Below are 23,041 nucleotides of genomic sequence, written 5' to 3'. Positions count from 1 at the left end.
AGCTAAGGATCTCTAGCCCTGCAGCATCAGTGACTCAGGACACTGGAGGGTGTTGGCTGAGGCTTTGAAATGATCATGGCAGTGAGAGATGGGCTCAGACTGGAAACCCCAAACCCAGCACTGGTGGACGTGGGGACGCTGAGATCTGGATCCGGAGCCAGAGCTGAATGATGTGGCTTGGGGCAGTCGCTGATTACAATAACCCCTGGTGTGTAGCTAGGCTGTGTGCACTGCACACTGGGCTCCCAACTGCAGGATTTGACTAGGAGCCTTTTAAAAAAAAAGTTTTGAGGTGCAGAAGGACAAGGAAAAATGTGACACCCTGTCCCAGACCCTGAGCTATTTCTGTGGTACAGGGGTCCCTTTACGAACACAGCAGCCATCTCCATACAGCAGCTAACAAAAAAAAAAAGCTTCCATGATCCTTAAATCCTGACCCTGTCCCTCTTCCATCCTGCGCTGTCCTTTATTACACAAAGGCCTTGTCTACACTTATGTTAGCACGTAGGGTGCGTGTAGCTACATGTGCAAGGCTGTGATAGGGAGGGCAGCCAGGCTCAGCTCGGGAAGCTGCTGGTGCCATTCCGCACTGCCTCCCCCCACCAGAGCCTTTCCCCACTGGAATCTTTCACTGCTGTGGGGAAAGGCTCTGGCAGCAGGGAAGGGGCAGGACTCTACCCTACTAAATATAGCAGCGTAGACACGGGAGGCCCTGCATGGGCAGGTAGGGTGCATAGCCATAGGGTTCAAGCGTCCCTTTACTTGCCTTAGCCAGGCCTCACCATCTACACTGCTGTTACCCCCGTGCTAGCAGGGTCGAAATAGCCCCAAGTGTAGACCTACCCAAAGCAACCACCTCTGTTCCTGGAGTCCTAATTGACTGCGCTTGAAGAGGCTTGGGGATTGCAAAGGAAGGCAGGGTCCAAGTTAACACCCTAGCCCAGCAGCAGCCCCTCTGGTGGGAATTCGTCCTGGGCTCACTGCAAGGAAACAGTTCCCCCTTAGTTAGGACTTTGTATTGTTCTTCCAAAAAAGTAAGGCAGAAACTAGTCATGTAAGCCACTCACCACAGGGTGGCGCTGATGCTCTGCCTCCCCTACGTTTTTCTCCTCTTAGGTCCCTTTGCAGCGAATCAGATTATGGCTGGTCTCTGTGCCCATTGATGCAGTCTGAGTAGCAAGAGCCCTTCAGCCCCACGGTGACATGGGCTGTTATGTGTTTGAATGATTAATCCTTCCTCTTCCTATTCAAGGCCAGAAGGGCTGAGGTGCTGTTTCCCGAGGAGCTGTTCCAGGACTAGCGAGGTAAGCACAGACACGGGCCGTGCACTACAGCTCTAGGTACACCCAGGAGCGCCGCCAGCGTTTTTGCCGCCCTAGGTGGCGGAAGGTCCCGCCCCCGAAATGCCGCTCCCGACAGGTGGCAGAAGGTCCCGCCCCCGAAATACCGACGACAACGGGGGCAGCCGAAGATCCGGCCACCGCAGTCGCCGCCCCCCAAATGTTAGCGCCCAAGGCACCCGCCTAGGTTGCCTAATGGGTTGTGCCGGCCCTGGATACACCCCTGTAACCCTAGAGGGGCAGGAAATGTGGTCCTTTCAGGTGGAAACGATGGTTGTTTTAATAGGAGTGTAGAGTGTTTAGATGCAAGCTGGATGGCTAGAAACCGAGAGTTTGGAAGATCAATATATAGCTGAAGATTATTGCTTTTATTGTGTTTTTTCCCCCTCTCATAGGAGCCTTTCCAAGCGTCACAGAAGCACGGGCCAGAGTTAACACGGCATCGAGTTGGTTGTTGCATAATAAAGCTGCTGCTGATTTCCAAGTGTGTGCGGCCAACTTTCCTCACTGCGCACTAGGCCGCGTGTAGCCATGTGACTGAGATGTTGGCCTTCTCTTTTCTGGGCACTGCACCTTTAATAGTAGAGGAATCTTGCTGGCTGCCAGCATCCTGGCTAGGGTTGCCAGGTGTCCGGTTTTTGACCGGAACATCCGCTCCAAAAGGGACCCTGGTGGCTCCGGTCAGCACTACTGACTGGGCTGTCAAAAGTCCGGTTGGCGTGGGGCTGGCAGGCTCCCTACCTGGCTCCGCGCATCTCCCCGCAAGCAGCGATGTGTCCCTCGGCTCCTAGATGGAGGGACGGCCGCAGCCCCATGCACAGCCCCCACCCCGAGCGCTGGCTCCGCATCTCCCATTGCCTGGGAGCCGCGGCCAATGGGAGCTGCAGGGGTGGCACCTGAGGGTGGAGACAGCGTGCAGAGCTACCTGACTGCGCCTCCGCCTAGGAGCCAAGGGACATGTCGCCCTTTCCCTGGAACCTGCTGAGGTAAACACCACCCAGAGCCCGCACTCCAAAACCCCTCCTGCACCCCAACCCCCTGACCCAGCTCTGAGCCCCCTCCTGCACCCAAGCTTGGGGATTGGTCCTGCTTTGAGCAGGGGGTTGGACTAGAGACCTCCTGAGGTCTCTTCCACCCCTGATATTCTATGACTCTATGATTCCCTCCCAGAGTCTGCACCCCCCCCAACACCCTACCCCAGCCCCGAGCCTCCCCCCCACCCCCCGCCCCTCATCCCCAGCCCCACCCCAGAGCCCACACCCCCAGCTGGAGCCCTAACCTCCTCCCGCACCCCAACCCCCTGCCCCAGCCCTGAACCCCATCCCGCACCCAAACTCTTTCCTGAAACCCACGCCCCACCCCCCTGCCGCAACTTGGACCCCCCTCCTGCACTCCAAACTCCTCGTCACCAGCCCGGAGCCCACACCCCCAGCTGGAGCCCTCACCCTCACACCCCAACCTCCTGCCCCAGCCTGGATCCACCTCCCACACCCTGAACCCCTCATTTCTGGTCCCAGTCCAGAACCTGCACCCCCACCCCAAAACCCATGTCCCCTCCCACACCCCAACCCCCTGCCTCAGCCCAGACCCCTCCCACACTCCGAACCTCTCATCCCTGGCACCACCCCAGAGCCCACACCCCCAGCCAAAGCCCTCACCCCCTCCCACACCCCAACCACCTGCCCCAGCCCGGTGAAAATGAGGGAGTGGAGTGAGGGTGGGGGAGAGCGAGCGACAGAGGGCGGGGGGAATGGAGTGAGCGGGGGTGGGGCCTCGGAGACGGGGCGGGGCAGGGCCTCGGTGATGGGGTGGCAATGGAAGGGGCCTTGGAGAAGGGTTAGGGCAGGGGTGTTCGGTTTTGTGTGATTAGAAAGTCAGCAGCCCTAACGCTGACTTTCGGGGGCAGGGGGCAAAGCCGGGGGGTCTGCTGTAGTCTGATCAATGGCTGGAGTTCCAAGTGGTGCCTGTTGGCTCACAGTGGAGCAAGTTCAGCCTTTCCTTTCGAAAACTCAGCCGGGCATTTTGAAGGAGAATCTCAGCTTTCTTCTTCCTTTCTTTCAAGTGAGTCGCTCTAGATTTTATGGCTGTGGGTAAATACTTGAAAATGTGAACTCCAAAGGCTCAAAAACCAGAGAGCAAATCATTTATTGATTTATTAACCTCATGATTTGGGGGGGACATGACATGATTTTTGAACATGGGGTGTTGGCCCTACTGCCTCTGCGTCTAAACCTTGGCAGGGGGAAAGGTACTTCCTCCTCGTGGGTTGCCAATTTAGGTTTGATGTATTCCTGAACGTTTCATAACATGACATAATCCTTAATTAAAGATTAATCTTGAATTCATGGAGACACCAAGCCAATCCTGGAGGCTTGGCAACCCTACCTGCAGCACAAGCTGCCTTCTCTCAAGAAGAAACACCTACAAGCGACGTCCTCCAGCTCTGCCCACTCTCTGTTTTCTTGCTCCATTTTATCATTCTGTCTTCATCACAAATCACCCTTTCCCCTGCCCTGTGGGTCATTCTATCTGTTCCTCTTCCTTGCGTGTCTCTCTCCCTCCATCTTTGTTCTTCATTCTCTGGTCCCACCTGTTTCCTCCCTCCCTTGTTCTCTACCTCATCTTCTGCTTTGCCCACCCTTGATTCATCTCCTACCTAGAAATTTAGCCAGGAGAGTGGGGGTAACCCCCCAATTCTGGCAAAAAGTGGTGTGGGATCTTCAGCAACGAGCCCTGATTGGGATCTCAGTTTTACGGCTCCTCTGGCAGGTGGTCCAGCAGCAGAGCGCCCCCTAACCCCACTGGCTCAGTATTGACACAAAGGACCTCCAGCTCCTGCATTCCAAGCAGTGCAGGCTGGAAGATTCATAGTTGGCCAGGGGAAATCAGACCAAATCTGAGACATTTGATGAGGAGGTAAACAATCATGAGTTAAAAGGTCTTGCAAAAACAAATCCTCAGGTGCCCGCAGATGCTCCTACACATTGGCATTCTCTGACATCACGGCCTGCTCCTGTTCCTCCTCCTGTTCATGTGTAGATAAAAGCCTGAAACACTCGGAGAGCTTTAATTTTCTCTGCCCCGTGCAGAGGTCACAGGATAAATGATCCACACCTCTGCTTACTTCTCTGTGCGGAAAACACACCTGTTCTGCATTGCTCGAGCCACAGGATGACTCATGGGAATGCAAACGTTCTCACTGACCTCCCGAGAGCCACATCAAACACGGAGCCATGGCAGGAAACAAACCTACCAGACTGTAGGTCACAGCAAGTTCGGCTCTGGACTGTATTTCACCTGCAAACTGTTAACAATACAGGCAGCTCCAGAGGGAGTGCCACCAAAACACCCCCGGTTCAGCTTTGTGTTGACAAGAGCAGCTAAGGACACGGACAATAACAGACCCAGAGCTAGTTTCTTGACACCACTGGTTCCCTAGGGCATAGGTTTCTGGCCCTATGCCCAGTGCAATTCAAATCTGTTGTTGTTATTATTTATTTGGATTTCAGTAGGACCTAACGGCCCCAGTCCATTGTGCCAGGTGCTGTATATGTGTTTGTTATTTATATTACCATACGATTTAGGCGCCCCAGTCATGGACTAGGCCCCATTGTGCCAGGTGCTGCACAAACACAACACAAAAGACAATCCCTGCCATGAAGAGCTGACAATCTATCAATGGGATCAATCTTCACACTGTGCACAGTCTCTTCACAAGCGTACAGTCAACCTGTGGAACTCCTTGCCAGAGGATGTTGTGAAGGCCAAAACTATAACAGGGTTCAAAAAAGAACTAGATAAATTCATGGAGGATTAGGGTTGCCACCCGGCCAGTCCGAGTTCCGGCTTGTGTGTCCAGGTGCCATTTGACAAGACCTGATATCTGGGTTTTTTGGATCTGGAGTGGAAGAGGTGGATCAGAGGGTGTGGTCTGGGAGAGAGGTTTATCTCACGGTGACACTAACACTTTTGACTGGCTGGCCAGGAAGTACCACCTCCTCATATCTGAGGACTTCCTGAAACAATCAGAAACACAGATGGACTGGGGCTGCAATTGCTCTCCAACAGTCCCACCTCTGGGACCCACTTCTGGGATTCACAGCATGGCAGTCAGCACGTCCCAGAGCGCATGTGGGTGTCCAGCGCCATGGGGCTGGAATTCCACTCTTGCCCATCATAAATGCCAGCTGCCACGCTGCCGCTGGAGGGATTAGGAGCATTTAGATCCCAGGCTGTGATTAGGTCGCTGACGTTCCTTTGTACAGACTAACACCTTTCACCTGGGATTCGGGGAAGGACGGCTAAGGGCGCAGCCGCAGAATGCGCCTGGTCCAGTGAAGCTGCATGCAGAAAAGAGCATCTGAGTGGCAAGGAATGGCTTAACTGGGTAGGGTGACCAGACAGCAAACGTGAAAAATCGGGATGGGGGTGGGGGGTAATAGGAGCCTATATAAGAAAAAGACCCAAAAATCGTGACTGTTCCTATAAAATCAGGACATCTGGTCACCCTACTCTGGGGCCTTTACTGCAATCTTGTTTATTTACAAGGAATGGACAAAATTGTGTTTCCCACCAACAATAAGGGAGTGTGTCCTTGCTCACAGCACCTGAACCACTCATCAGCCTGCACTCCAAAACTCTGGGCTTTTTCCAGGGTTGTGCTGCCAGCTGCTTGTCCAGGCTGTATCTGTCTGTCTGTCTTGCTTCTCTCATACACTCACCTGCCTCTACCCAAAGGCAATACCCCATGGAACCTGCTGCCAACGTATTCACAATTGCTGACTGGGCTCACACACACCTTTGTCATAGGTGGGGCTGCTCAGCGCTGTCTTACAGCTGGCTGAAACCAAGGAAAGAGTCACAGCCCTTCAAGTGACGTTTAATCCAGGGCCCTGTCAAAAAACAGCATGTGGCCGTGTCATGACAGTCTGTATCATATACATATGCAGAAGAGGGCTAAATTAAGGTTGCACAGGCAACTGTAGTACAGTAACTCCTTGCTTAACGTTGTAGTTCTGTTCCTGAAAAATGCAACTTTAAGCAAAACAGTGTTAAGTGAATCCAATTTCCCCATAAGCATGAATGTAAATAGGGGGGTTAAGTTCCAGGGAATTTTTTTCGCCAGACAAATGACTATATTATATATAAATATATATACATAGTATAAGTTTTAAACAAACAATTAAATACTGTACACAGTGATGATGATTGTGAAGCTTGGTTGAGGTGGTGGAGTCAGAGGGTGGGATATTTCCCAGGGAATGTCTTACTGCTAAATGAACAGGAGTACTTGTGGCACCTTAGAGACTAACAAATTTATTAGAGCATAAGCTTTCGTGGACTACAGCCCACTTCTTAGCACTCGGCTGAGCCCTCAAGGGTTAACACGTTGTTGTTAATGTAGCCTCACACTCTACAAGGCAGCAGGAATGGAGGGAGGGGAGACAGCATGGGAGACAGAGACACACACTCTGTGTGTGGGAGAGAGAGAGAGATGTGCATTGCCCCTTTAAGTACGTTGACCCCACTCTAAGTACAGTGCCTTGTTAAGTAGATCAGCAAGGTGAGACAGCAGCTGCTGCTCCATCCTGAGCCCTGTCGTATCCCCCCTGCTCTGTGGAGATGGGGGGCAGGAGCGGGGGGAGGGGGACACCCTGACATTAGCCCCCCTCTTCCCCGCATAGGAAGCAGGAGGCTCCGGGAGCAGCTCCAAGGCAGTGGGCAGGAGCAGCACATGGCAGTGGGGGGAGGGACAGCTGCAATTGGTAGCCTGCTGGGCGGCTGTCATTTTAGCTGCCCCAAGCAAAAAAAAAAAAAAAAGCCGCTCGGACTCTGCCGCTCTAAGAATGGATGGAATGCCGCCCCTCAGCACGTGCCACCCCAGGCACATGCTTCCTCCGCTGGTGCCTGGAGCCGGCCCTGCTGCCCGCACAGGGAACCTAGGGGAGCGGGGAGCTGATAGGGGGAGCTGATAGGGGGGCTGCCGGTCCACCCTGGTTCCAAGCCCCCACCAGCTAGCTGCAACGGGCTGCTCTTCCTGCAAGCAGTGGACAAAGCAGGCGGCTGCCGAAGGATGTTAGAAGGGAGCATTGCACAACTTTAAACGAGCATGTTCCCGAATTGATCAGCAACGTAACAACGAAACAACGTTAACCGGGATGATGTTCAGTGAGGAGTTACTGTAACTTCTCCCCCACACCCCCTAAACACCCCCCACTCCCAATGTGTCACTACAGGGCAGAGCTGATGGGGCAGAGCTGATGTTGAGATTCACTAGGGGTTAATTTCACACTCTGTTTAAGATGGAAATAAAGAAAAACTTCCCTGACTTATCTGTAAAACACGAGCACATATTGCTGTGATCCCTAAATCTGGCACTAGCGCTGCAATCCCTGCAGAAACAAAATCCATTAACCTCAGTGGAAAGATACAGGCAAATGGCAGACATAACCAATGTGGTCTACCTAATGAACCCTCTCCACACACACACACAACTTATACTGAGTAATGATGCAGAGCTGTCAGGTGGCACCATTACCATAGACATGGGGATAATCAAGGACACCATCAATACGTTAAAATGACCACTTTGAAACATTTGCATTTGTTTTTGTTAGTTTAGTGACTATTATTTCAAGACATAAAATTAGATATTTGTGATCTTAAAGCCCCACAACAACAACCTAAAGAGCGAAACAAAATCTAATAAGAAGTTTATACAGGTATTGTTGAAAGGTGATAACGCTGGTGACGTTTCTTTTCAAAGAGATCATTATCCTCATCTTGGTCATCATTACGGGCTCTGTGGAGAGCGCATGCGTTACCCCCGTCTTCCCTGCCTTGGCATGTCCTGTTCTGTTCAGGGGAAAGTGTTGTCACTGCAACCCCATGGCTGCCCTTTGTTACCCCAAGGGGAGTAAGGGAACGCTTCAGAGAGAAAATACTCCAGAAATGGTAGGGGGAAAGATAGAAAAGGAAAGCCCCTTTTCTCAGAAAAGCAGACTCGGCTCCCTTCCGTGTCTGTCACCGATGGATTTAGCTCACAATAAGGGTGTCCCTCCCTCCCTGTGGGATGTAATAACAACAAAGAGAGACAAGATAATATGGTGCAAACACAGGTAAGTGTATTACAGGCTTACTGGGGGGAAAAGTGGGGCGGGGGGAAAGAAACACAAACTTGACCCTACAGTGATTCAGTGACTGGCTTTAGGAGCTTGAAGCTCGGACCCTCAAAACCTCCCTTTTGACAGGTTTCAGAGTAGCAGCCGTGTTAGTCTGTATCCGCAAAAAGAACAGGAGTACTTGTGGCACCTTAGAGACTAACAAATTAAAACCTCCCTTGGCATTCAGAAAAACAAGAAAAGAAACCCCGATACAGAAACCTCTCCTATGATTTAGGCGCAGTGGACACAGTGTGCAGGGGCGAAGCCCAGGACCTTCTACTCTCCGGCTGATTTAGAGCCTTCGAGGAGGGCTACTGGGGACTCCCGACGACTGCTGGACTTGGTCGCAGGCGGGGGGAGACCCTCTGGGAGATGGACACTAGGAAAGCAGGACCCTCCGCAGGTAAGATGGATTCAGTTCGCTGTGACAGGGATGGTGATGACAGGCCTCTCCTTCCTCACTCGCTCCGGGATGGAAGGTGCTCTTCTCTCTAGCTCTGGAGCGGTGGGAAGACCCGACCGTGCACGCGTGGCCGCTGGAAGGGGCAGCCCCGCGCAGGCGCTCAGCAGGCTCTTATATAGCCTTTTTGGCGGGAAAAGTTCTGAGGGAATAGAATGTTGGGGGCTGGTTTTGGCGGGAAAAACTGGTTCTGTCCAGTTTGAGCCAGAGGACTCCAGTTCTAAGTGTAAACAAGTTTGCTTACAAGGATGGAGTCCGAGGGTCATAGTTCATACACTCCATATTAAATTCTATTAAAGCTAGTGATTCACTTAACATTACCTTAGAAATACATTATTAAAACAACTAATTGAACATATTAAACAACACCAACATTTCTTACTTCTTTATACTTAACACCTTTGAGTCTTTAATGACAGTTTTCTCTGTTCCCATGGCACTCAGAGTCCCATTGACAGAACCAGGAGTCGGACACACAGCAAATTCCCCAGACTCAAAGGCACTGTGTACTTCTTCAGGGAGATTTAACATATCAAGGATATAGACTGGTGCTGTCTGGCATAGCTGGGCCTGTATTTGCATTAAAGAAATATGGAAGCATGACATGCTGTGTGTGTAGGTGTGATGTTATCTGTCTATAATATAACATCTTATTGAAATATGACACATGGCCAGAAAAGGGTTAAGGAAAATCCTGCAGGCCAGCTGTCCCAGAGTCAACCTGTAGAGCAGGGATAGGCAACCTATGGCACGCGTGCCGAAGTCGGCACACAAGCTGATTTTTAGTGGCACTCACACTGCCCGGGTCCTGGCCACCGGTCTGGGGGGCTCTGCATTTTAATTTAATTTTAAATGAAGCTTCTTAAACATTTTAAAAACCTTATTTACTTTACATACAACAATAAAGACTTATAGAAAGAGATCTTCTAAAAATGATAAAATGTATTACTGGCACGCAAAACCTTAAATTAGAGTGAATAAATGAAGACTCCGCACACCACTTCTGAAGGGTTGCCGACCCCTGCTGTAGAGGCATGTGAGAATAGTATGCAAGTAATAACTGAATGTATTCAATGCTAGTTAGAATAGTACTTTGAAATGCAAACCTACATTGTAAGAGCAGTAGAATGGTAGGTGTTTGCTCAGGTCTTGTGATGTAAACAAGCAATTCTTGTCTGTTCCTATAGCTTTGATTCAAGATCAAAAAGGAATCCTAACATTTGTGATGACACTTGATTGAAATAGTATTATTGTCTATATCTCTATTTAAAGTTTGTGATAAACTGTATATGAACTGTTTAATGGTTAATTTACCTTATTCTAGTTTCCAGGATGTTTGAGAGACAGAAGATTAAGCCTATTGTTCTCTCAGGCCAAAAGGCTGCTGGAAATGTATCAAGACCCTGGGACATGATTCTGTTTTATCCATATCTGCTTGGATGCTGATGGGGAAAGCTGCAAGCTACAGAGAATGAGATCCCAGGATTCCTGGTGCCCCATAATGCACATTGACTTAATAGCTCTGGACTGACCTGAAAAGAACTATCTGCATCTACAAAGCTCAACAACTCTATGTATCTAAACCTCGAGAATTGAACTCAAGTCTGTCTGTATATTGATCTTGTAACCAACGCTCCCTCTCTTTTCTTTTTTAATACATTTTGGTTTAGTTAATAAGAATTGGCTATAAGCATGTATTTTGAGTGAGATCTAAGTTATAATTGGACCTGGGTGTGTGGCTGATCCTTTGGGATTGGGAGAACTTTTTCTTTTATATGATGAGATAAGATTTTCAGAATTTATCATCATATGTTTGACATGTGTGTCTGGATGGAGGCCTGAGGCTGGGTACTTTAAGGGAACTGCGTTGTTTGAACTTCTGAGTAACCAGTGAGGTAATACAGAAGCTGTTTTGTGCTGGCTTGGTAAATCCAAATATTGGAATCTCCACCAGCTTTTGGGGTTTGTCCCCCCCTTTCTGTTTGCAGTTCACCCTAATTGAGTGACCTCAGCTGGCTCCCACAGGGCAGCATTGTCACAGTAGGTGATGTTTCCAATCACCCTCTTGCTCTGCTTGGACATTTAGAAGTTGTATCTGCATAACCTGGAGAAAATTATCTCACCTTGCATCTAGGGGTATGTCTACACTACGGGATTAATCCGAATTTACAGAATTCGAATTTTGGAAACAGATTGTATAAAGTCGAATGTATGCAGCCACATTAAGCACATTAATTCGGCGGTGTGCGTCCATGTACCGGGGCTAGCGTCGATTTCCGGAGCGTTGCACTGTGAGTAGCTATCCCATAGCTATCCCATAGTTCCCGCAGTCTCCTCCGCCCATTGGAATTCTGGGTTGAGATCCCAATGCCTGATGGGGCCAAAAACATTGTCGCGGGTGGTTCTGGGTACATCCTCCCCCTCCCTCCAGGAAAACAACGGCAGACAACCGTTTCGCGCCTTTTTCCTGGGTGAACAGTGCAGACGCCATACCACGGCAAGCATGGAGCCTGCTCAGCTCAAGACAGCAGTCATGAACATTGTAAACACCTCGTGCGTTATCGTGCAGTTTATGCTGAACCAGAACCTGCAAAACCAGGTGGCAAGGAGTAGGCTACGGCAGTGCGGCGGCGAGAGTGATGAGGACATGGACATGGAATTCTATCAAACCGCGGGCCCGGGTGCTTTGGAGATCATGCTGTTAATGGGGCAGGTTATAGCCATGGAACGCCGATTCTGGGCCCGGGAAACAAGCACAGACTGGTGGGACCGCATAGTGTTGCAGGTGTGGGACGATTTCCAGTGGCTGCGAAACTTTCGCATGCGTAAGGGCACTTCCATGGAACTTTGTGACTTGCTTTCCCCTGCCCTGAAGCGCCAGATACCAAGATGAGAGCAGCCCTCACAGTTGAGAAGCGAGTGGTGATAGCCCTGTGGAAGCTTGCAACGCCAGACAGCTACCGGTCAGTCGGGAATCAATTTGGAGTGGGCAAATCTACTGTGGGGGCTGCTGTGATGCAAGTAGCCAAAGCAATCACTGAGCTGCTGCTACGAAAGGTAGTGACTCTGGGAAATGTGCAGGTCATAGTGGATGGCTTTGCTGCAATGGGATTCCCTAACTGTTGTGGGCCGATAGATGGAACCCATATCCCTATCTTGGCACCGGAGCACCAGGGTACCCAGTACATAAACCGCAAGGGTTACTTTTCAATGGTGCTGCAAGCACTTGTGGATCACAAGGGACATTTCACCAACATCAACATGGGCTGGCCGGGAAGGGTTCATGACGCTCGCGTCTTCAGGAACACTACTCTGTTTAAAGGGCTGCAGCAAGGGACTTACTTCCCAGACCAGAAAATAACCGTTGGGGAATGTTGACATGCCAATAGTTATCCTTGGGGACCCAGCCTACCCCTTAATGCCATGGCTCATGGAGCCACACACAGGCAGCCTGGACAGGAGTCAGGAGCTGTTCAACTACAGGCTGAGCAAGTGCAGAATGGTGGTAGAATGTACTTTTGGACGTTTGAAAGGTCGCTGGCGATCGTTACTGACTCGGTTAGATCTCAGCCAAACCAATATCCCCATTGTAATTGCTGCTTGCTGTGTGCTCCACAATATCTGTGAGAGTCAGGGGGAAACATTTATGGCGGGGTGGGAGGTTGAGGCAACTCGCCTGGAGGCCAATTTTGCACCGCCAGACAACAGGACAATTAGAAGAGCACAGCAGGGCACGCTGCACATCAGAGAAGCTTTGAAAGCCAGTTTCATGACTGGCCAGGGTACGGTGTGACAGTTGTGTTTGTTTCTCTTGAAGTTACCCGCCTCCTATATATATGAAAGGAAATAAAGTCACAATTGTTTAAAAACTGTTCTTTATTATTTGATGCACAACACATTGAGAGAAATCCGGAGGTAGACTGGGGGCGGGTTGGGTTAGGGGGGTGGAGGAGGAGGGAAGGACAAGTCCAGAAACCAAAGCAAAAGTTTGCATATGCCAGCTTTCTGCTGCTTGGGCAATACTCTGGGGTTGAGTGTGTGGGTCCCCATAGCCTCCCCCCTTGTGTTCTTGGGCATCTGGGTGAGGAGCCTATGGAACTTGGGGAGGAGGGAGTTTGATTATACGGGGCTGCAGCGGCAGTCTGTGGTCTTGCTGCCTTTCCCGCATTAGATCCACCATACAGCGCAGCATGTCAGTTTGCTCCCCCATGAGTTTGACCATAGCGTCCTGCCTGCTCTCATCGCGCACCTCCCTCCTCTCTTCATGTTCCTGTAATGCTTTACGGGACTCTGCAATTGTTTACCTCCATGCATTCAGCTGGGCCCTATCAGTGCAGGAGGACTGCATGAGCTCGGCGAACATGTCGTCCCGAGTTCGTTTTTTCTGCCTTCTAATCTGGACCAGCCTCTGGGATAGAGTAGATAGGGGCTGCGCTGAAACATTTGCACCTGCAGGAGGAGAAAAAGGGAGGGTAGTATTTTTAAAAATACATTGCAGAGAACAAAGGGGGCACTTTGGTATGAGTAAGCCATCACAAACGGCCAGGCAACAGAATTCATCTCGCAGGCAGCCCCTAGGGGCATGTGGGGTTCTGCTTCTTCTACATTCATTTCAATGCTTTCAAACTGCTGGGCCCCCTTTCCCACAGCAAGCAATACCTGGTGGGTTTGCCATATAAAAGGAGAGCCCCCGGGCTCTCTGGGATGATCACTGCACACAACAACCACCCCATACCCACTACGTGGCTCCGATGAGGCTCAGAGCAGGGATGAGCCCTTTACTCTAAACGTGAACAACCCAGCACGGCTGGTTCCCCCCCCACCGCATGGCTCCAATCAGGCTCTCACTCACCAGAAGTACCTTCTCCAGGATCATGGACCAGGAGCCCGCCTTGGGAGTGAGGAGAGGCTATTGGCTCCAGCGTTAAGAATAGTTCCTGGCTAGGGGGGAAAACGGATTCCCCACTTGCCGCCTGTGCACTGTCCTCCTCCTCCTCCTCCTCCAATGTCTCTTCCTCCTCACTCCGTGCAACTCCCCCCTTGCAGGTGTCCATGGACAGTGGTGGGGTAGTGGTGGCATCACCCCCCATAATTGCATGGAGCTCACGGTAAAAGCGGAATGTATGGGGCTGTGACCCAGAGCGCCCATTTGCCTCCCTGGCTTTTTGTACGCTTGCCTGAGCTCCTTGATTTTTGTACGACACTGCTCTGTATCCCTGGAGTAGCCTCTTTCCGTCATGGCCCTGGACACTTTAGCGTACGTATTTGCGTTCCTTTTTTTGGAACGTAGTTCTGCCATAACAGACTCGTCTCCCCAGCATACAATGAGATCCCGTACCTCCCGTTCAGACCATGCTGGAGCTCGTCTGCGAATCCGGGACTGCATGATCTCTTGTGATGGTGGACTCTGCATGGTCGCCTGTGATGGTGGACTGTGCTGATGGTCACCTGCGCTGATGGTGACCAAACAGGAAATGAAATTCAAGAGTTCCCGGGGCTTTTCCTGCCCACCTGGCTAGTGCATTGGAGTTGAGAGTGTTACCTATCTATCTCATAGAACTGGAAGGGACCTTGAAAGATCATCAAGTCCAGCCCCCTGCCTTCACTAGCAGGACCAAGTACTGATTTTACCCCAGATTCCTAAGTGGCTCCTTCAAGAATTGAACTCAGAACCCTGGGTTTAGCAAGCCAATGCTCAAACCATTAAGCTATCCCTCCTCCCTTGTCCAGAGTGATCACAAGGGAGCATCCTGGGATAGCTCCCGGAGGCCAATAACATCGAATTGCGTCCACAATACCTTTAACCTGGGATTGCTATCTCAATTTAAGCGCTACTCCACTTGCCAAGGAGGAGTACAGAAATCGAATTAAAGAGCCCTTTAAATCGAAAAAAAAAACGTTTGGTCATGTGGACGGAATCATTTTTTTTCCTAAATAACTCGGCTAATTCCGAAATAACAGGCTAGTGTAGACCAGGCCTAAGAACAACTAAACACCAAGAAGGAAGAACGACCAGAAGCCGAAGCTGAAGCTGGAGAACTGAAGCTGAAGCTCCTCAAGATATCCTTACATGTTATTTTATAGGGTCATGACACTAAGTAATTCAGGCCCAACCTATTATACCCAAATCTTATTTCCGTATCCTAAGAAATTTATGGGTGCCCTTATTCTATAGGTTAGTGGATTATGACACTTACTCTTTACATACTAATAAGGATTGTTTCACTCCCAAAACTGACGACCTAGGCCCTCTTACAACTTCCTGGTTTGTGGTGTAGCCTGCGGTTATCAACCGGTTGCAGACGCCGGATAAACCTGCTCAGTGTTGTGTGTAGTTCCCCCCTTTGGTTCCCCAAAGATCAGGGGCCATTTCTTATCTGTGCCTAAGGTTGCCAGTTTTTATACTGACTTACTCTTAACTGATCATACTTTTAGCTGATCTGACACTATAGGCTACTTACATTTCAGCAAAACTTATTCTAGGTATAATTATTAGGAATCACATATCATATGCCTCAACACATCCTAATTTCATAGGAATTAATACTGATAAAATATAAGAATCATGCATAAAATGGATTAATCCAGAAAGAGAAACGTATTATTTGATATGGCTGCTGGATTAGTAGGATTGGTCCCAGCAGGGGCTGGGCAGTTGGACAATGAGGTCTCACCTCTTGAGGGGGTGTAAGATGGAGGATCTGCACCCCAAGAGTTGGCTGAGAGACTTCAGGCCTTGTCTGTGTCTGTACTCTGCTCAGACTCTAGAGCAGAGGTGGGCAAACTACGGCCTATGGGCCACAGCCAGCCTGCGGGACCATCCTGCCCGGCCCCTGAGCTCCCAGCCGGGGAGGCTCATCCCCAGCCCCTCCCCCACTGTTCCCCCTCCCCCACAGACTCAGCTTGCCGTGCCACCAGTGCTCTGGGCGATGGGGCTGCGAGCTCCTGCCGGGCAGTGTGGCGGCATGGCTGGCTCCAGCTGGGCGGCGCGTCTGCCAGTCCTGGTGCTCTGAGTGGCATGGTGGGGGGGGGGTGTTGGATAAGGGGCAGGGGGCCCTGGTGGGCAGTCAGGGGACAGAGAGCAGGGGGCAGTTGGATGGGGCGGAGGTTCGGGCGGGGCGGTCAGGGGACAGGAACGGGCGGTTGGATAAGTGTGGGAGTCTGGGGGGCCTGTCAGGGGCAGGGGTGTAGATAGGGGTTGGAGCAGTCAGGGAACGAGGAGCGGGGGGTGTGTGGATGGGGAGGTCTCGGGGGGGCCATGAGGGGGTAGGGGTCCTGGGAGGGGGCGGTCAGGGGACAAGGAGCAGGGGGGTTGGATGAGAGGGTTCTGAAGGGGGCAGTCAGGGGGCGGGAAGTGGGAGGGGGCAGATAGGCGGCAGGGGCCAGGCCCACACCCCAACCCTTTGCCCCAGACTGATGAAAGTGAGTGAGGGTGGGGAAGATGAGCAATGGAAGGAGGGGGGATGGAGCGAGTGGGAGGCATGGCCTCAGAGAAGGGGCAGGGCTTTGGAGAAGGGGCAGGGGTGGGTCAGGGGTGTTCAGTTTCATGCAGTTAGAAAGTTGGCAACCCTAATCTCTGAGAGGCCTGACCCACACTTTCCCCGGAGTTACACTACGATAGGGTTACCATATTCAAACATTTAAAAAAGAGGACACTCCACGGGGACCCAGTCCCGCCCCCGGCCCCGCCCCAACCCCATCCCTTCCCCGCCCCCATTCCAACCCCTTCCCTAAAGTCCCTGCCCCAACTCTGCCCCCTCCTCTGAGCACCCCGCATTCCCCCTCCTCCCTCCCGCTCTGATCTTGGTTGGGGGTTGCTAAGTGCTTCCCTGCTCCCCACTCGCCCTGCAGCCTCTGCGCCCCCCGCCTGCCCTGGGCCAGGCCTCCCCGTGGTCCTGCGGGCTCGGCTGGGGCGCGCGGTCCGCCCGGCCTGCGGGGGCAGCAGCGGCCCCTTTGCCGCCTTCTGTGGCTGCGCGCCCCCCCCACCCCCCGCCCGAGCTCGCTACAATGCAGCCGGGCGGCTGGGCTGCGCTGGGCTGCGGACCCTGCGGGTTGCGCTGGGCTGCGGACCCTGCGGGTTGTGCTGGGGCCGGGCGGACCCTGGCTTATGCTGCCTCCCTATTTCCCCAGACATGTCTCCCTTTTTGGTAATTCCCCCCGGACGTGGATTTGAGTACCAAAAAGCCGGACATGTCTGGGGAAAGCCGGACGTATGGTAACCCTACACAACGATTCACTAGACAGCAGTGGAAAACAGGAGTTCAGGAGGGCTGGATCTGGGAGGTCACTGGGATGAACTGGTCATCGATAGAATAACCAAATCACACACACTCAGGGGCAGATCGTCTGCAAAGCAGGAGGAATCAATCCAGCCATTGTTTTGCTCAGCGCTCCAAGCCCCTGTCAGCCAGCACCCAGCACTCTCTCCCTAGGCTCTTCTCAGTCTCACGCTCCCAGTGCTTGTCACGCTCCTGCTCTGTGCTGTGTAACGCCCGCTTCTCTCTCGCACCCACCCTGCTACCAAAATAATACCCAGCGGAACCCCCCCACCCACCTGTGCCCGACACACGCCTTTGTTCTGGGCAGGGTATGTGCTTGTATTTGGAGTGGAGGACGCTATTTTTTCAGCTCTCTGGTTCCACAGAAGGGCTTACCAGCCTCTTACTACCACCTCAAATTAAGGGTCGCGGTTATGCCCAACTAGGGAGGCTGCTCATCTGGTATTAACCCGGTTGGCGCTCTGTTGGAGTGGTTTGTCCCCTGTCCAGCACTGGGAAGGACAAACCAGACGTGGTTTTGTCTGGTATCAGATGGGCCACACGGCTCTGCCTCTTCTGACTTTCAAAAACAGCTCCTCCTCCCGGATGCATCCTGACCTCACACATACAGTATGTACCAGGTCACACTGCTGGGGGCAGGGAGGTGCACGCTTAAAGATGGCGGCCCCCCATTCAGCGTGAGCTCACATGCCCCATCTCACCAGTGGGATCAGGGTCACGCCAATGGGAGCGGGGTCACACCATTCTGAGATGTACCTGAATGTCCGGTATTCCGGGAATAGGCGAGCGCCCATCTTATGTCCAACCCATAACAACATGGCTGGGTTTGGTTGGGGTTTTTTTAACCACTTTTACTACATTCCTTAAAAAGAAAGGTGTAGCAGTCCTGTCACAACTTTAAAAATGCTGCCGCTCCACCAGAATATGACATAGGGCCTGATCCTTCACTCCTTACTCAGATAAAGATTCATTTAAGCCAGGGAGTTTGTCCTGACTCCTGCCTGCATCCTGAAGGGGCCCTTGGTGCTGCTGTTAGATGAGTGTGCTCTTCAGGATGTAATGTAAGAAAGAAACTCAGGTAAGAGTGTAACTGAGGGTGTCTTGTGCTACCCAGAGAAAAGCTATAAACAGAGGCCAGTAATAAGTGCACAATAATATACCCTCCCGACTATCATCTGTCAGACCCTGGTGCACTGACCTGCTATGAAACTGTTGATATTTTCTCTTGGTTGATGAGCGGGTTCCTGACAGAACAGGACAAATTCTGGTTGGAATCTTCTAATAATAGAAATCTGAGTTTGAAATGGGCCATTGGGCTCCCTGGGTATTTTTTCAGCAGCACGGTGATCTCTCCACTGAGCCTCAGGTTCTGGGTGCCAGCCGGCCGACTGACACACAACCCGGATCCCTCCGTCCTGGTGACCCTCAACAGAGAGGTGGGGGTCCGAGCCCATAGCTAGAGGAGAATGGAATGAACCTGTGTTAATTCTACACCTTCAGCAAAGTGGACAGGAGCCTAAACCTTCAGGAGAAGGAGCAAATTAACTCTTTTCTCTGTGTGGAAAATGCAGGGGTGTGTCACTGAGCGCTGGGTGGCCTGTTCCCTTCTCACTAGCCTGCAATTCTTTGCTCAGCTAGATACCAAAACCTCGCTAGTGCACACCCCCTGGAACGCTGAATGGTTAGTGGGGACCGTGCATGTTCGAGGACAGAGCCTGGCCCCAAGCCCACTGAAGTCACTGGAAAATGCCATTGGTGATCTATGGTTTGAAGCACCTGGCAGAGCAGCCACTAGGCATTTTAGTGCCCGGGGCAAGCAAGTATATTAGGGCTCCCTATAGCTTTTTTCATAATTTCTCCCGCCCCATTTTCCACCCCTGTGGCTTTGCGCCCTGGGGGACAGCTCTGGCCTGGTTATGACTCTGGTGCTTGGACTCCTAAAATTGCATATTCAGTCCCATCAAGTGGACTCAGGCCTTCACTAGAAGATAGATTAGGTCCCGGCCAGTTTACCGTGTTGGTATCTCAGCAGTGAAATAGTCAACAATGATGACATTTTAAGTGTCATCATTATGTTTCAGAGTCAATACCCCAATGAGATGAATGGGACAGTCACATTTCATTACCAGTTATTACAGGACGTTGCTGGATTCAGGAAGACAAAAGTGCTTCAGTTACACTTGCTTCATGTTTGAAAAGTTTCAAAACCACAAGATCGCAGCATCCATGAGTCAGGGGCAGTAGGGAGCGTCCACAGGAAGGCCAAGCCTTTTTCACAATCGTGTGTCCTCACTGATGGGCCATCCGCCCGGTCTGGCTTTTCCATCATTGTACCTGAAGTGTCAGCAGTGGGCATCACCCAAAGTAGCATAGCTGAAATACAGATTCACAGGTCAACATTCCTAATTACAGATACAGAAATGATACATGCACACAACTGGTATAATCACATTCAGTGAATCACAACCTTTCCGGTGACCCCTTACAAGAGTTCTCTTGCATAAAGCATATCTCAGTTATGTCAGAGTCATGTCAGAAGCATATTTTCATAAAGCAGATGGAGTTGAATGTCACGCTGCTAAGTAACCGATTGCGAAATCCTGCGGGTGCGTTCAGGATCCCACCAGCCGCCATCTCATGGAGTTACACGATTTGTGCTGTGCCCCGGCCTTTAAGCAGGGAGGGGCCCTTGGGAGTGCCAGGCCCCAAAGGTTCAGATTTTGCCACAAGAATAACCCACACAGCCTCCGCTGAACCTCTGGGCTCCAGCCCTCCTGCCTCTCACCATGGCTCTGCCCAGCGAGCCCCTCGGAGGAGCTGCCCTTTCAGAGCCTTCTACGCCCCTCAGGGGCCAAGGTACTTCAGCAGGTAAGAGTCTGCAGTGGCACCCGGCAGCCCTTTCCAAATGGAGCGTGGTTTAACCATCAGCGGGAAAACAGTCTCGGGAAGCCCTTAGGTTACATAGAGAGGCCAAGTTAGAAAACAGCCCCAGGGCTCCCCAGTCAAGCACCAGCCTCCAGCAGAGCCAGTCTCCTGGCAACCTGCGTTCAGTTGGGTCTGATCGAAGCTGTCGGATTGACTGTGCTCCCTGGTGGGTTGCAAGACTCAGCAGGGAGCAGTGTCATGGTTATACAATGCATGTTGTGCCTGTCTGACCCTAGCGTCTCCCTTGCTCCTGGCTCTGTCCTTCCACTGGTAGGGTTACCATATTAAACAAATAAAAAAAGAGGACCCTCCACGGGGCCCTGGCCCCGCTCATTTCCCACCCCTAGCCCCATCCCAACTCCGCCCCTTCCCCACCCCAACTCCGCCCCCTCCTCCCTCCCACTCCCAGCCACGCGAAAAGGGCTGCCCGAGCGCTACCGGCTTCAGGGTTTGCCGGGCAGCCCCCAGACCCCGCCCCCGGCCGGCGCTTCCCCAGCGCAGCTGGAGCCCGGGAGGGGAAGCGCCCAGCCGGGGGCGCAGGGTCTGGAGGCTGCCCGGCAAACCATGAAGCCGGTAGCACTCGGGCAGCTTGGCTCTTAAACAGAGCCGAAGAATCAGGGGAGGAGCAGAGCAGCCGCGGGAGGGGAAATGCCCGGCCGGCATTTTCCCGGACATGTTCGGCTTTTTGGCATTTCCCCCCGGATGGGGGTTTGAGTGCCGAAAAGCCGGACATGTCCGGGAAAAACCGGACGTATGGTAACCCTATCCACTGGGCCTGCTGACCGTGACCTTCTTAACTCTGGGGCTTAGGCTCCGGCTTCCACTCCCAGCTCTGACCCTTGGCTTTGATCCCAGGCCCACCCCATCTGGATTCAGCGCTAACTGGAGTACGCTGAACTCCTGCTCCAGCCATGAGGTAAGACCACCCATGCATGGGCAGCGGGTAGGCTCTGCCTTCCCAATAGCCTTGCATGGCTCCGCCCCCAGACCCCTTCCTGTTTCCCAGGCTGGTCTGCAGGGGGGCTCTTCTCCCCGTGGCCAGGGCCCCAGGCTGGGACTGAGCCTGGGACTAGTGGGGGCTGGCTGGCCTGCACTCCAGGGTTGCGGGGGGACATGGCACCAACCTGGGGCTGGGGTAGGTGCTCCGTCCACCTATTCACCCATCGGGCACTCGGGGGTGGGGGGGCACGCTGCCCACTCACCTGCCTGGTGCTCCGGGGCTGGGGGTACTCTGGCATCCCAGGATTGGGGGGAGGTTGGCTCCTGCATGGGGAGGCCTCTGAGCTCTGGCAAGAGGGGCGGGACCTCAGGGAGAAAGGCCAGACCAGGCGGGGGGCTAGTCTCCCCAAGCCTGCGGTTCACCCACCGTCCATGCACCCATGACCTGGTTGCTGACATCCTTTGACAGAGGCAGCTGTAGGAACCATCTTGGTGTCCTTTCTTTGTCTCTGATCCTTTGTCTAAGGGCTTGGCTACACTTGCAGATGTAGAGCGTCGGGAGTGAAACCAGCCTTCGGAGACCACAGCAGGGAAAACGCTGCAGCGTCTTCACACAGTCAGCTGCCAGCCCCACATTAGCAGCTCTTGCAACGCCGCAGAGAGCAGGGCATTGTGGTAACTATCCCAGTGGCTGCAACGTGCTTTTCAAATGGGGGGTGGAGTGTGACAGGGAGTGTGTTGCGTGTATGTGGGGGGAGAGAGAGTGTGTTTTGGGGAGCAGAGAGTGTCAGCATGCTGGCTTGTAAGTTCAGACAGCAGCAGACCCCGCCCCGCCCCGCCTCTCTCTCTCTATCACACACACACACACACACACACACCCCCGGCAGCAGCAGCATTCCACACTAATGGTTGCTTTGTCCCAGAGCAGATAAGCAGCCGGCTGTCAAACTGAGCTTTGAAAGGGGATATCCCAGGGATTCTCAAACTGGGGATTGGGACCCCTCAGGGGGTCATGAGGATATTACATGGGGGGTTGCGAGCTGTCAGTCCCGTCCCCCCCAAACCCTGCTTCACCTCCAGCATTTATAATGGTGTTAAATATATAAAAAAGTGTTTTTAATTTATCAGGGGGGTCTCACTCAGAGGCTTGCTATGTGAAAGGGGTCACCAGTACAAAAGTCTGAGAGCCACTGGGATATCTGCATGCCTGCAGCTGAGTTCAAAACAATGACCAGAGTGGCCCTTGACTTCAGGGGATTATGGGACATTTCCAGAGGCCAATCACAGCGCAGTAATGCAACACTTCGTCCATACTGACGCCCGGGCGTTTCAGCCGGGGCGCAGCAAGCGCTATGCTTCTCGTGGAGATGGATTACCGGGTGCTTCAGCCGCGGAGTCCGGGCGCTCTACGTGCCTTGCTAGCGTGGACGCGCCAGGAGTTAGGGCGCCCGGGCTGATTTAATGCGCTCTAACTCGCAAGGGTAGCCAAGCCCTTAGTCCCAGCCCAGGGGAGAGCCCTGTGTCTCTGTGAGCCCAGTTCTTATCCCTGCCTCCTGTCACCTCTGCCCGTCCTCCTCCTGCTGCAGAGCCACCCTGAGTTCACACGCTCACCCTGCTGGGAGCCTCCCGTTGATAAGTGTCCTTCTGGGTCTCCTGTCTCATGCAGAGCCAGTCCTGAGCGACCCAGTCATATCACCCCAGGCAAACATCCCCTTGCTCCGGCTTTGCTCCAGGGGCAGCATTTAACCCTTCTGCACCCACTGGGTAGCAATAGCACGGCGATAGGTAGAGAGTGATAAAAATATGACATTGTCCCATGGCACTTTCTCTTGCAGAGCTGTTTTTCCCGAGGGTGAGCCCCTGGCTGGTGGCTCTAGGAGTGATCCTGCCTCTCCAGGCTGTTCTGTTTGGGATAAGAGCCCTCGGTAGCTGCTT

At 52.5% G+C, this 23,041-nt stretch overlaps 1 protein-coding gene and 1 long non-coding RNA gene across 9 annotated transcripts in view; one reads left to right on the top strand and one right to left on the bottom strand.

Annotated features, from left to right (window-relative positions):
- The first annotated feature begins 603 nt into the window (after window positions 1-603).
- LOC117884638 lies at window positions 604-1,824 on the top strand. Its single transcript, XR_004647614.1, has 2 exons — window positions 604-1,304; window positions 1,736-1,824. It is a non-coding gene; the product is annotated as an uncharacterized LOC117884638 (long non-coding RNA).
- Window positions 1,825-13,133: 11,309 nt separating this feature from the next.
- Window positions 13,134-23,041, bottom strand: part of LOC117884631 (oocyte zinc finger protein XlCOF6.1-like) — a 29,651-nt gene continuing 19,743 nt past the window's right edge. For 4 of the 8 annotated variants that reach the window (XM_034785130.1, XM_034785127.1, XM_034785126.1 and 1 more), the window contains exons 5-7: window positions 19,369-19,615; window positions 18,441-18,698; window positions 13,142-13,412 (exon numbers count right to left, since the gene is read on the bottom strand). The gene's annotated coding sequence lies outside the window, so the exon portion shown is untranslated. Of the gene's footprint in view, window positions 13,413-18,440; window positions 18,699-19,368; window positions 19,616-23,041 lie in introns of all 8 variants that reach the window. The other 4 variants (XR_004647613.1, XR_004647612.1, XM_034785128.1 and 1 more) reach the window with 2 other exon arrangements.

This window comes from Trachemys scripta, chromosome 11 (assembly GCF_013100865.1).
Source record: "Trachemys scripta elegans isolate TJP31775 chromosome 11, CAS_Tse_1.0, whole genome shotgun sequence".
Classification (NCBI taxonomy): domain Eukaryota; kingdom Metazoa; phylum Chordata; order Testudines; family Emydidae; genus Trachemys; species Trachemys scripta.
The sequence above is the reverse complement of the archived record's forward strand: the minus strand, read 5'-3'. Positions and strand labels throughout refer to the sequence as shown.